Genomic DNA, 15,244 nt, shown 5'->3' on the forward strand with positions numbered 1-15,244 from the left:
CCTTCAAGATCATCAAGTCCAACCCATGCCCTAACACCTCAACTAGACCATGGCACTGAGTGCCACATCCAGTCTTTTTTTAAACACATCCAGGGATGGTAACTCCAGCTCCTCCTCGGGCAGACCATTCCACTACTTTATCACTCTTTCCATGAAAAACTTTTTCCTAATATCCAACCTGTATCTCCCCTGGTGCAGCTTGAGACTGTGTCGTCTCATTCTGTCAGTGCTGCCTGGAGAAAGAGACCAACCCCACCTGACTACAAACACCTTTCAGGGAGCTGTAGAGAGTGATAAGGTCACCCCTGAGTCTCCTTTTCTCCAGGCTGAACACCCCCATGTCCCTCAGTCATTCCTCACAGGGTTTGTGTTCCAAGCCCCTCACCAGCCTCGTTGCCTCCTCTGGACACCCAAGTGTCTCAATGTCCTTCCTCACTGAAGGACAACTGAGAGGTGAGAGAAAAAGGATAGCTGGGATTAATCAGAAAGTGCTTCTTGAAAGGCAGGATAGAATGGGAGCATCATCCACAGCTAAAGTGGGAATGGGGACTTTTAAGTCAAAAAATCACTGAGATATGTCCTTTAAGCTTGGAGAGCATCAGCCAGTCTGAAGCATAGGAAATCTATTGCATTTTCCTTTTTTAACTATACCTCCTCTTCAGCAGTCAATATTCTACCTTGGAAGAGCACCAGCTCCTCTATGCCAACTTTCAATGTGGCATATATTAAACCAATGGAGATAGGCATCTCCAGGAAATTGATTTTATAATGAAAGTAGTGCAGCACTAACTGCAGTGGAACTCCAGAATGGCATTCAAATTGATAACAAATAACTCAATTTTCAGCCCAGTGGTGATAGAGCATTTAACACTAATAAATCCAGGAGCCAGCAGAATATGTTGTATCTTTGTTTTGCCTTGCCTTTCCAGGGGAGGGAGTGGAAATCAGAGAATACTTGGAATCCAATTACTGGAAAAAGAGGTAGAACAGAACAGTAACAATGGTGTGATCCAGGAGGAAAACCAAACAGGCAAAAGCTCCTCAAACAGCAACCACTACAGCAGCTCTCTGCAGAATAGACTGTGCTCTAACGGAGGTGTTGCAGAACCACTTACCAACCTCATCTTTCACAAAAGGGAAGTTGGCAGGATACTTTGTGGTTCTTGGGACAGTCTGCTTAAAGCTCCTGTAAAAGTATTCAAAATGTGTTATTGAACTTTGTCATCTATGCTAACTGGTAATTTGACAAATGAATTTAAAGATTTCAGTGAAGGTTTGAGTGTCACAATGTGCTTTTGATGGTTAGCTGATGTAAGCTCTCTTAAAAGGCTAATGGATGATATTCACAAAGCTGAATTAAAGCTCTCATCACAGATTTAGCAATTTAACTAGAATAATTAAAAATATGACATTCTAGAAATCACAGGAGTGTGGACTTCACTACAAGTATCTCTGTTCATGTAATCATCCAAAGCCTGTAGGTCAAATTAGATTTTGTAAGAGACTGGTTTTGTCCTTTTCATTTTGATTCAGTTATCCTTTATGACCAAAAAACCCAAAAAAGAATGAAAATAGTAAAATGCTTCATTAAGTCTGTAAATATTGTAAATTGCTTTTATGAAGTGATTTTCTTTTAATTTTGCCTTTCGTCACTAAATTGTAAACAAGTTCACATACTGATGATGCACACACTTTTGTAGACATATGTGGAATGGGCCATTTCACATTAAGGTTAAGGAATTTACTAATATTTATTCCTTTAGCAAGATATTAGCTAGCAAAATTTAATAAATAATAAGAATGTTCCAATATGCATTCAATGTTTTTATAATGTCTTTTAGCAAACTGAATTTTAACAGAGAATCAGTAGATCTTTTGATACCTAAAGATTCCACTTTGTCATTATTAATGTTTGTCAAACAGCACTATCATTTGAAAAGAATATTTTTAGAAAATATCTTTCAGTGAAAAGAAACAAAAGCACTATCTCAATGTTATTTTTATACAATTTAAGAGTGTCATTGCTTTATGTTACTATATATATATAAGAAAATTGTTATGCAGCCCTCCCCTTTCAAATTTCTGTGTAATAATGATGCAATATACACATTTAATGTACTATAGAAGGATCCTTTCCTTGCTTTCATATACTGCAGACATGCACCTAAATATATATTAAAAAATATGGCTTTCCCTGTGAGCTGCTATAGAATTTTTCTGGTGTTGGATCATATTTCAATTAGCATATTAAAAATCTGTTATTGAAAATCAAAGCCTTTTGGTTTATTTTGATTTAAGGTCAACATCACAAGATAATGCAACCTTTAGAGAATTCCCCCCTGCAATGCAGAGTTTTGCTAAGATCAGACAGGCTGTGCCCTTGGCCATTTGGGAATCCCCAACTGGTAATTTGGCTTACAAGCCATTCTATTCATGCCTTTAATCAATGGCCTCTTTTTTCTCAGGCTAATGACAACCTTATGAAGCAGTATTTCTCCCATGTCTCTCAGAAAAAAACAATTAGCCATAGCTACAAAAGCCATTGACACAAATAGATCCTCAAATTGGTTTTGTGATTTAAAAGTGTGGATCCAAAAGGTGTCATAAATGACTTCATTGTTAAACCACTCTGATCTAGGATTTACTAGGAGATCAGGAGACAAGTTAGTAGAAGCAGTTATAATGTTTAGAGCAGGGCTTGATCCTGAGAGATGCACACCAGCTGCAGCAACAGTTGACACTGCTGAAAATTCTGCAGGTCTGTCCTTCTCTCAGGTCTGAATGTCACATTTCTGAATTCCTGGTCAAGCATCAGGCAGAGTGGGAACAAATGGCACTTTCAATAGACCTGCCTCATAAAAGCATCAATCTAATACTTAACAGAGCTGTGCATCTTTCCTTAGCAAATCTCTTTTGTCAGCCTCTCCTGGATCTTGTATTTGAAGCATTTACTTTTAGTGAGACTGTATAAAGCCTTTGGGAAACAGCCCAAAGTTTCTGTTGGGCACAAAATGAGTCCTTAGATTTTGAGCCAATATTCATAAAGCTGACATAGAAAAATAAGTACATCCAGTACTCATCTCATACTTTATATATTTTTATGTCCATGCTGTATAAACAGGTGTGTGTATGTAGACATGTTTTTCTCTTCTAACACTACAAAGCTTTGCAAATAATGAACTTTCACAGATTTCACACTAATCAAATTACTTCTTGCTAATAGGTATCCACGGAGGCTGCTCCCCAGGTTTCCTAATTTTGCTCATTATGTTCTCTAATTTTTCCAGGGAGGCAACTCAAGCAGCTATTTGATATACAACGGCTGTACCCAGCTGGCTTTCACTTGAGCAGTTGCTTTGATACAGCGTCACATGATGATACTCGTTACTTCAGATAAATTATTCACAAACTCCAGACGCAGGATCCTGCAGTTTACCAAGCTATAGCAGAGTCCCACTAAACTGTGATGCTGGTATATCACAGATGAATATGAATTTCTGAGTATTAAACCAAAATAAGCCAAAACAACCTGGGTACTGGATCACCAAGTTGCAATTAAACATTGCATTATTTCTCAAGAGGTACCCTTAAGGCAAAGTTCTCTTTTTCCTATTCTCTGTGCTATTTAAGGCTACTTAGTAGATATAAAACAGTAGCAAAATCTTCTAAGGCTACAAGTTTTATTTCCTAAAATTCTTAAAATTATTAATCTTGAAAAACAAAATTATACTACAGCATCGATGCATCACATTTCAAAATTTGGATGAAATTAATTTAACATTAGCCCCAAATTTTTATCCTTTCATTCAAGTTCTTCAAAGCCCTTATATAGATAGATAATACCACAGAAAATTATTTTTAAAACTGAAAATTGCATATGTGTGTGTATATATATATTTTTACAAAGTTTCTCCTTTACCTGCAGTTTTTAACCAAATACAGTCTTGACACTATGCCCTATCCAAGCATAACTGTATTTCCTTTAAGAACAAAACACATAGTAGATTTTAGAGAACATTCTTAAAGCAATGAAACCTACTCCCTGGCAAACCTGGCTGTTGTCCACCTCTTACACAGCTCTTCAGCAGCACAGCATCAGCAGGAGCTGCACAGGAACAAAGGACAAGTGTAAAAGGCTTGATGTGCCTTGCAGAAGAAAAGGAAGGTAATGCCTGCTGATGTTGCTTTGTCAGACCAGTTTTGCTGGAGATCCCACACTAAATAAATTTCTCTGTCAATCCCCCAAACTAGCTGCCTCAGAATCTATAAAGAGGAAGGCTTTTCCTGGAGTGTGCCAAGACTGAAGTGAAAAGCATCGCGTGTGCTTCCAAGACCTCCATGTCCCTCTCACCCAGGGTCCATCCCCTCTGATTCCCTTCAGATCCACCTGGGTAGATAGAGGGGGTGTCAGAAGGAAAATCCATCTCATTTAGCATAAAAGCTAAGGGTGGGGTGAAACACTCTTTGGAGGTGTCTACAGATACAAAGAGTCCCTGCTGTCCAGCTCTGGATTTCAATACCCCACTTTTCCATTCCTAACTTGGGCCAGCTGGTTTAATTTCTGTGGAGCAATTAAATTCAGCTAATTAAATGGAGCTGCTGTTAGCATGCATTCCTAAAGTCTTAGTTTCAGAAACAAGATGATTGTATTAACTCTCTTTCTGGCTCTTTTAGCACAGATTTTAGTCCATTTTACTGGTGAATAAAATTATGCAAATAATCATCTTAAGTGATCAAGCATAAAGAAGGCAAATAAAAATTGCCACATATTCCTTCTCACGATTTTTTGATTCTGAAGTCACTTTCCTGATTTTTGAGATATTGATGAAAGACTCAGAAAGCTTATTCCAGATAATCAAATTAAAACTGCTTTTGAGAATCTGAAGAACAATCTCATAACACTGAGTGTTAAAATGGATGATTAATTTTAATCTCCATAAATACAAAGAAATGTAGAAAGCAAATAAAGAATGCTAACTGTGCATACACACATACGTAATGATGGGCTCTAAAGTAGGCATTAACACTCAGAGAAAAGATTTTCAAGACACCAGATTAAGCCCATGGGTAGTCAAAAAGAAAACATAATGCCAGCAATGTCAGGAAAGGAACTAAAGCTAAAAGCTAAAACAGGAAACACCATTATGCCATCAACAGTGCAATTATACTGTGTGTAGTTCTGGTCATTCAACCTAAAAACAGGTAGCAGCACCTGCAGAGGCACAGAGGGGATAGACAATGCTGTCAGAGATTTGGAAAAGCTCATTTGACAATGTGAGATTTTGTGGGCTAGGGCTCTCCTGCTGGAGAAATATCACATAAAGAGACATGATAATGGCATATGAAACCTTTCCCAGAGGGTGGAAAAGTTTAAGTGGCTCTAAAAAGGAATTAGACACATTTATAAAGGACAGTTAGAGCACAGTGATCCTGAAACCATCACCAGCTCAGAGGTTCTGTAACATAGTGAGAGATAAAAAGTAGGAAGGTGCAAGAAGGAGATTATGCCTGCTTTGTTTCTTGTAGCCTTTACTGAACCAAGCAGTACTTAGAGACAGGATACATGTTAGACAGAGAGCTATTCTGAGCCAGTAAAACAGATTTTGTGCTCTTACTGTTGTCCTCACTACTTGCAAAGTAGGAATTTATTCAGCATAAGATTCAACTTTCCTTCAGCTACAGAATTACAATAAAAGACTCCAGAATTCTGTTTCTAAATCTAACATGCTAATACAAACAAATAGCCCTAATTCACTTAATAATGTATTTTTTAAATAAAACAACTTAAATAGTTGCTAAGATAGAAAGAAAACAATGTTTATTTTTTCCAGGAATAAAAATTGCTTTCAAATAATGGGACCGTCTAGCTTTTCTGGTCGAACACCACACATAAATTTAGACCAAAAAGATTTCTACAGTTTGTAATCCAGATATTTAGCAAAACTTTTTGTATGCCTATGCTTTCCCAGTTCTGACCACAGTTCATGAAAAATTGAATATTCTTGAAAGAACTGCAATGTATAGAATTGCTTTTAGAAAAACCTAGAACATTATTCTGGTGCTGAAGGTTTGAGGGAGTTGAATTCTTGTATCTTAAAAAAAAAAAAATAAAAATTGAAGCACTTTGCAAAGAAAAGATACAACTTAAAACTATGTAAAAGCCCAATAAAAAACAAGATTCTATAAAATTCAAGCTGAGCTAGCCATACATGTTTTTAATTTTAACGATAGCAAGGTGTTTCTCATCTCTCATCAGAGACTCTCATCACAGCATGACAAAAATCCCAATTGTATGAACTAAGCAGCCTAGGAACACCTGATCACAGCTATCCTTTTAGCTTAACTCCTTTGATGAGCAACTCCCAAAGGCAATGTTTAAAGTTAGTGGAGAAAATAGATCTCTGGCATTAAACTCAAAGACTTACAATGTTGGAAATACATTACACAGAAGGAGAAATTGCAAGCAGAAATCCAAAATTCTTTCAACCAGTTTAAAGCTTATCTTTCTTTGCTTGGTGTTGCAAAATCTGTGTGTATGAATATATGCAAAGCTGAAATAGAATTTGGCTACACATAATGTTTGAAAAATAAAAGCTGTGGCTCAGTTCTCAGAAGGATCAAATCCACAGTGGTATTATTTCAACCTCAAATTCAAGTTTCTATGAAAACTCAGCTGATGGGCACTCAGTCATGTGAAAGGCAATGTACAACAGCAAAAGCTGAAGGGCAATATTCCCAGTTCAAACATCTCTCAGCTGCACATGATACTAATGAATATCAATATTCTTCTTATCTTATATAGCTCCCTACAGCAACATCAGTGGGAGATCTGTATACATAAGGAGAGCAAGGCAGCAAAACACAGAATCTGCTGCTCAGAAGCTCTGGTGATTGGAATGGTAGAAACAGCTAGATTATGACAATAAAATGAGATGAGCATGCCCTCACTATAGCCCAAAGTATAAATATTAAATGAACCACACCAACAACAGTGAATGCACTCTGAAGTTTGTGCAAATTCACTACCCCTGTGTAACACTGTACATGCATCAGGAACACAAAGCACAATTAACCTTCCTGGGAACACAGGTTTTATTTTGCAAAGAAGGACATTATATAAATATCAGCTTCACCTTTCCACCAGACAAATATTTAAAAGGTTTTCTTATTGATTTTTCAAAGCCTTCTCTATTTGTAACAACAATGTCTAACTTAATTACTGTGGCAATAATGAGGCACATTTACTACCCCAGAAAAGGAGTAAGAACCTGCCATTATGTCTCTTTCTTAGATTAAGAACTAGGTAACAAAAAATACCCTGACACACCAAATATTCTAGCTGGGCTCTTTATCAATATGGTCATTATTAAAAATTATTTCAAGAAGAGAAAATTTATGAAATTTTTCAAGGTCAAGGACAAATGAAGGAAACATGATCAGATCAGTAACTCAGAAATGATGATTTGCAGAGAAATGTGGGGGTGAGGGTGGTGTTAATTTTAGTTTTGCAAGTGTCCCAGTAATCATGGGAACAAAGCCAGGACTCATGCAATTTGCCCATCAGTCATTAATTGTCAGTGACCACTGCCACAGTCACATTCAAAAACAATTAGAAGTGAGAGAAGGAAAATGTATCACAAAGGCATAAACAATCCAGAATAACCACTGCTGGCACACACATTTTAAGTGAAGATTTCACTGCCACAAGGATGCACATTGTTCTCTCTGGAAAGAATATTCACGAGGGCATAATTACAATATTTGCTGTTGCATAAACAAAATCTCAAAAAGCACACTCCTCATCTGAATAGGGAACCCTTCAAGTCAATCAATGATGGGAGCTTACACTGAGAAAAAGGCAAATCCTCCTTCTTATAGATGTATTATCTTCCCACTTAATCCAACACTCCTCAACAGAAGCCATTCAGTGGATTTTGAAGAAGTCCCCTATCACCTTTCACTAATCAAGAGTTTGTTTGGGCTTCTCTAAACAAAAAATAAATCACAAGGGCTCTTTCAAAATTAATCTAAAAAAATAGCAACAAGAGGATTTTCTGCTTTCTTCTCTTGTAGTAGTGTCACTTATAGTCTTAGTTGTGCTTAAGTAAGAGATTAAAGTTTGTTTATTAATGTTCTTTTTCCATAACAATTTATTCTAATTCGACTTTTGCCTACCTAATGATAGTGAGGTAGAAAAAAATTCTTCAGTTCTTTACCAAGGCAAATGTTCCTCAATCTCAGAACTGTATTTCTTGCATGATTAACATTGGGGGGAAAGATTATTTGCTTTTACTCCTTGGTAGACCAAACTGAACTTTTTTTGTGTTAGATTCAGTTATTTAAACAATATAGAATTTAAGCTGGGCATAATAAAATTTTAATGATACCATTTATTGAAATAGATCTAAGACTATATTTTTCTATCCAGCATTACCTGTCCAATTTATTTATAAAAATTTACATGCTAATAAATACATTCTAGTTACAATCAGGGATTTTATAAACAAAAATTGTTGTGCAAACTCCAGCAATCAGAATAGCAAGCAATACTGCAATACTTGCCATGATCTTTTCACTAGACCAACAGAAATTTAAAACTATAATTTAACTTTTCAAAAATTAACACCCACATTTAATGAATAATCTAAACTACTCAGATGATATTAAATATGGCATTATGAGACCAGACAGTGTAGGGAAGTGTGAGAAGAAAAGGGTGGTGAGACAAAACTAAAGGTGATAAAATCCTTCAAGAATCTGAAAAAAAGAGACAGGAAGGGCACTAACCTCAGAAAGCTCAAATAAATTTGAAAGTCACCTATGTTGTGAACAGGTATTATACACCATATGTTTAATAACCTGGAAGACACACTCTAAGTTCTTTCCATACCATTCTTCACTACTCATCAGAGCAGCATTTTATAATATTGTATTTTAATGCAGAACTTGCAAGAACAGGCATATTCTTCAGTTATGAAGAGACCAAGAAAATAAAACAGTGATGGGGACACGAGGCCCAAGCAGAAATATCATGGCACAGAAAGTGACCATAGAGAACTGAAGGGTAGAAAATATGAAAATATCTGTATCTTTGAACAAAGTGGACCACCAGAAAAAATTGACAAGTTTAATGAATATCAATAGAGCTACAACTGGCAACAGCCTAATGGTCCCCACTAAACCCACTGAATAAATGATGAGACTGAAAACTCTACAAAAACATCTGCCCTCTAAACCACCAATGAGGGCAATCCTTTCCCACCTCCATAGCTGAAGGAAATGGAATGATTCCTCTAGTCCAGTGGAAGAAAGTAGAGGATCAATTGAAGACACAAACCCTTAAAATATGAAAGTCTGAATATACAAAATATAACAGTCCCAAAACAGCTAATGCTGACTTTGTCCATCCTTTGTCCGAGGGTGAAAAATTCTAAAAAAATTATCTATGTTGAAGATAATATGGTGGTCCAGCAAAAACCACATTCTGAAAAGCATGAGGTCCATCCTGAGAGAGCAGTGGCAGACACTTTCATATTCACTAGTTGCACATGACCACAATGAATGCTGAAGTATCCAACTGTTTAACTATGAAAGTAATATTCACTCATTCTAGACACTTTTTAAAACAGAAGGAAAGGAATTTCAGATGCAGATCAAATGTTTCTATTTCTGTCATTGGAAAAATGGAATAACTGAAATTTTGTTAAAGGAGTGAAAATTGTGAGAATTGTGTTCCTCTGTAAGGAGAGACCTTGCTCCCTCAAGTAAATATTCTATTACAGAGAAGGTAAACTATAACTTTAAATTCTCTAGGCAAAGATTTTTCTTGTAAAAGGGAGAACTGACAGACTACTTAAAAGAAAATAGATAAGAGAAATCCAGCTGGGATTAAAAGTGGAAAAAGTATTTTAAAAATATAAATCCAACTCTCCTTTAACCTCAACTCCCTTCTTCCAAAACAATAAAACTTTTGGATTGGGCAATTCATGTCTCATGCTGATGTTGGAGCTGAAAGATTAAATAAAAATTTCTGTAATTAAAACATTTCTCAAATTTTTCAGTCTATTTGAACAAAATCACACTGAAACAAAAACTAATGTTCAGTACATTGAGGTATGCAGACAGAAGAAGTTGGAGCTTTTGTTACCTCCAGAGTGAAGCAGAGCAATATTATCACTGCAGGGTCAGTACAGGAGGGATGCAGGTTATCAGTAGTGAGATGTTAACTAAACAAGATAATTTTTCAGACAAAATTGCCAGTTTGAGCTATAGTAAATAGTTTTGATAGTAAGATACAACTTCTTTCCCCTCATATGAATCTTTTCCCCTGCTTCCATGCACCAGAAGGAAGAGGATCTAACAGAGGAGCTCTGTGCTTCACCTTTGTAGGGGAAGATGATCCCTGGGCAACCTCCCAGTCTCAGGAGTCACCAGAATCTGGCCTGGATGGCTGCAGAAATATGCACATTGATGTGTAAGGCGTATCTGTGTTTATAGAAAGTGACTACATTCATCTGGAATAATTTTATGGCATTTTAATTTTTACAGTTGCATAAACAAAAAATCCAGTGCTTCACCAGAATGTGTAATCAGGAATTATTATTTTGATTAATCATTAGACTGTATTCTGTAATTACATGTAAAGGTTTGATGTTTAACAGAAACAAATTCTACATTTCTTGTCAGGATTCCAAAATCCTGCCTGCTTGCCTTATCTATCCTTTTACCAGGTCTCAGGATTTCCTCATATCCAGAGATACTTTTCCCTCTTCATGTTTCTATGGTGAAATAATTCTAATGCTTAAAGATATCAAAAAACCAAATATCTTTTTATATAGGCAACAACACATTCTCCACATCTCTGCTTTTTATACTTTCCATCTTTTATAGCCACTTATTCTATTCCAAAGCCTTTTACTATGAATTCTGCAAATGCAACTCCTCCCTTCTCAACAGTTCCGCAATATCTACCATCCACACACTAAACACTTGTGCCTTCCTCCCACTCAGGCAGATACACTTCTCAAAAAACTTGAAATGTTGCCACTTCTTTCCCCTGTCCCACAAACAGTGATTATCTGCCACTGGGTCTTTGAGGGTATTAGTCATGAAAGACAGAGGCTTTTTAAAGAGCTGCATTATCTGTCAAATCTTAAATACAGGATATCTGTGCTCAGACAGGATTTCCCAGTTCTATTTAACAGGGACTCCAGCACTCACTTTGAGGATTTTAGGCTGGAATCAAAGACCAGGTGTCACAAAAGGAAAATAACTGAGGCCTTTTTTAAAGCATACTGCAAAAGAAAAAGGAAAGGAAATCATAAATACAAGGAATTCACTTAATATTAAGACAAAACCCTGAGGTCAATGTATTTGTGAAGCTCAACTGCTGATGGAACAGAAAGGTTTGGATACATCTTCTCTTTAATTGTAGCACCTTGTAAGCAAAAAACTGTCAAGGAATGTTTGGAATTAATGACAATTACCCTAAAGCTATTTACAAAATAACAAGTGTTGCTAGAGATTTTAGCAAGTCATCGTATTTCTTATTTGGCAGCAATGGATTTCAAAATGATTGCCAGGAAATAGCTAACCAATCTTTGGAATAAGTAAAAATTTCCATCAAGAACACCAAATTGGTCTTTGACTTCTAAATTTGATAAAATTTCTGACTTTCTAGATGTAATTCAAAATGAGATGATTATGAAAAATAATTTTTAAAAATGAGAAGACTGACATTCCTTTTTCATTAATGATCTCTGTTAAAAACTGGAGCTTTCAAAGAAAATCTGAGGGAAGAGAAATAATAAAGCCAAAGGTAGCTGGACATATTGTAATGAATATAATCCCACATGCCCCTCATAGTTAAATCTATCAAGCTTTGTTGCCATTTAGAAGTCACAGACTGAAGGATAAAAGCTGTAGAGAGAACAGGATTAAAAATCATGTACGTTGATTTCTACCTATGATTAAACAAGGTTCATATTTCAGAAGGAATTTCCACATTTTGCTCCTTACTGGCATCAAGGCAGTGATCTTTGCATAATGTGGTGGTGTGGATACTTTTCTGTGTGAAAAGACAGGACCACTCCTTTCAACAGTCCTTGTAGGAATATTTCAGGACACCTCTATTCTCATGCTACACGTAGTTTGCATGTTAGTGGCAAAAACCAACCTCGTGCTGTCAATGAGAATTTTGCTACTTGCTTCAGTGGTGAGTGGAATCCAATTTATATCTCATTGAAGATGTGAATTGTTAAAACTCTGGTCCTGCTTCTCCTGATGAGTTTACAAAATCTCTCTCCCTCCCTTTCTATATTTCATTGCACATTCTAGCTGAAAACTACTTAAGCTTAGCCATTGAACTTGGCAGCAAAATGAAAAAGAGATGCTCTCAGAAACTGGATGTGAGTAGCTCCAGTAGGAACTCAGGCTACCATACCCATTCTGTAGTGGTCATGTAGCCTTGGACCACCTTTCAGTAGCAGTGCAGTTTAACCTGTACTCTCATTTTAGCTCACATTTTAGTGTGCTGGCTCTCTTTTGTGGTATGTCACTGGTGAATGTGTTTATTTTATTCTGAAATTAAATTATAATTTGAAAAAGTCTTACAAAATAATAGTAAACCTTTATTGCTGTTAGAAAATGCATTATTCACTGTATCTTACACCACTGAAGAACATGCTGTTTTCCTTACAGGGGGCATTTGTTATACATGTTATAATACTTTACACATAATGGGCCATTAACAAAAATAGTATTTCATATCTCTATGAACCTTTTCAGCTGTGAATCTCAGTGCACTTTATAAGCAAATAAGCTTCACAGGCACATGAAAGGTGTGTTTACATGGCCCTCTTTCATAAAACTCAGAAATTTGAGGTGATTTGTTTTCATATCATCATGAAACAATTAAAATGAAAGCCTGTGGTATTCCTCATGAAAGACCACGGGACAAGCCAGTAGCTTCCTCAACCTGCCCTTAACAACCTTTAAAATCCTCAGGTTGCTGGAAGAGTTACTGTGGGTTGTGAACACCTCCAGAGACAGGGATCCTTGCAGGCAGCTGTGGGATGCCTCTGAGTCTCTGCCATCTCCCCATTTGCATCTGGGTGAGCAGGAGAGCACTGAGTGCAAGAGAGCCAAGTGCTAGCTAAATAAACAAGGAAAATAGAATTTTTTTTCTTTATTTTTACTCCTTCTTGTCCTTCCAATTACCAACTCTATTTAACATTAGTGTTAGCACTCTACAGGGATTTGTATGGCTGAGGTTGTGAGAAACTGCAATGGTTCTGCAGGCAAAGTAATACTTAGTAGTCCATTACAGCTTAAAGGACTTATCCCTTACACTGATAAATGTCCTGCAAGGAAGCTTCACTGTGTGCAAGACCTACCCCAGGAGCTACCAGAATATTGCCCAGGGCACAGCCAGCCAAGGTGTGCACATGTGGAATGCTATTTTGTCTTAAAACTTATCCAAAGATGAAGAATTACTCTCATAAGCTGTGTCACTCAACCAGGTTGTCCAGAGAAGTGTCTTCTGAACTCCCAGAAAGAAAATTTAATGAGGTGACCCTTATCTTATTTTTATTATCATTACTGTGAGTTTGGCATGGAAGGGTGTTTTGGTCAATAAATGCCCAGATGGTATTGCCAGCTTGAAATGCCCTTCCAAAGGTCATAACAGTTCAAGATATTTTTTTGTGGTTTAATTAACCCAAAATTGAAAATGCAAGCTGGAAAAACCATGTTCAATATGTCAAAAAATGACAGGAAAAAAAATTTGTGATCAATATTATTACAAGTAATGCCAGCTCCGTTACAAAACTGATTAAATAATACTTAAAATGGGGTTAATAATCTGAAAAATGGAATTCTAAGTAAAAACAATCAAATAAAAAACTGTTTGTAGGAAAGTATTTACAAATTGCCATTAGCAGGCATCAGAAAACACAAACAGTATCCATATAAGAGAAAAATTGCTACATGGCTTCCAGTGAGAAATATGTGTAAGGGAATCAAGAAGTAATGTTTTTTCCCATAAAACCAGCATACCTATATGCCCAAATGCATCTATAAAACAAAAATATGCAAGGTTGGTACATCTTACTGCAGCATAGAAAGGAGTCAGGTAACCAATGACAAATTCTGAAGGAGAGCTGTGTGGGGCAGTGAGAGCATCAAAGGCTGTGACTGCAGGGATGGGGACACACAACCCAGCAAAAGGGGTGGGGAGGGGTTCAGTCCAACATGCAGGCACTGAAATGCAGCAGCCTGGCTGCAGGCAGGTGTTTGCACAGGTGAATCAGGTCTCTGTGTCCCCTAAGTGCCACAGCAGAGCTGACATCTGCAGTCAGTGAAGTGTAAAGGCAACTCAGCTCACCCCACATAAACATCTATAATTTGCAGTCAAGTTGGTGGGTGGAGAGGAGATGGAAAGACAGATGATGGATGAATGCTAGGTGAAAGCAAAGTTTTATTTATAGTTGTAGGCCTACTTGTGTTTGAAAACTAGGGGATGGGCGAAAGGAGGTTGACATAAAAAGAAAGAGAGGGTTAAGAGTGATAGAGACTATGGCTTGGGATGGATTAGTAATGACATTAGTGAAATTTGTAGAGGAAATAATTGAAACTTGACGTATCTGATCCTAGGAAATTTCAAGAGCTGTTTAATCCCCTAATTGGATACAGAAAAATTGTTGATTTTTCTCCAGAATAAAAGATCTCTAAAATGAATTAAAGAATCTGAAAAAATTGCTACATTTCTTAATGAAAAATTAACTTTTTAAAACCAATGATATTTCATGTCATTACAACTGAGCTGCCTTTCAATATTAAACTACATTTCTGACTGCTTTATGAGACTTATCATTCTTCTCCATATTCTCTCCTGAAGAAGACTCAGTTTGAAGACCATCACATAATATACCTGTAATCATGCAAAGCCTGTGAATCTGCTGTTATGTGTTATATGACTTTACAGGAAATTTAGCAATGAGGGAATCTAGCTCACAGATGCAAAGGAGGAAGAACATAACTTTGCTAGTACTCTACACATAATAATTGTTTAACCAATTCTGATATGAAAAAAACCCAAAGAACCAGTATTTAAATTTAGAAAACCAAAATATTTAATTGATATTTTCATCAACGAAACCACAATTACTTCTATTAAGGTCAAGATCTCGTGGAGGAAATCAGAAATGTGCAAAAAATTGCAGCTGTTATTGTAGACCTGCCAGCT

The 15,244-nt window shown here is 36.6% G+C and overlaps 1 protein-coding gene across 7 annotated transcripts in view; it reads right to left on the bottom strand.

Annotated features, from left to right (window-relative positions):
• The window catches only part of MAGI2 (membrane associated guanylate kinase, WW and PDZ domain containing 2), a 685,143-nt gene that overhangs the window by 195,773 nt on the left and 474,126 nt on the right, over nt 1–15,244 (bottom strand). The window lies entirely within an intron of this gene.

The sequence above is a fragment of the Erithacus rubecula genome (genome assembly GCF_903797595.1).
Source record: "Erithacus rubecula genome assembly, chromosome: 4".
Classification (NCBI taxonomy): Eukaryota; Metazoa; Chordata; class Aves; order Passeriformes; family Muscicapidae; genus Erithacus; species Erithacus rubecula.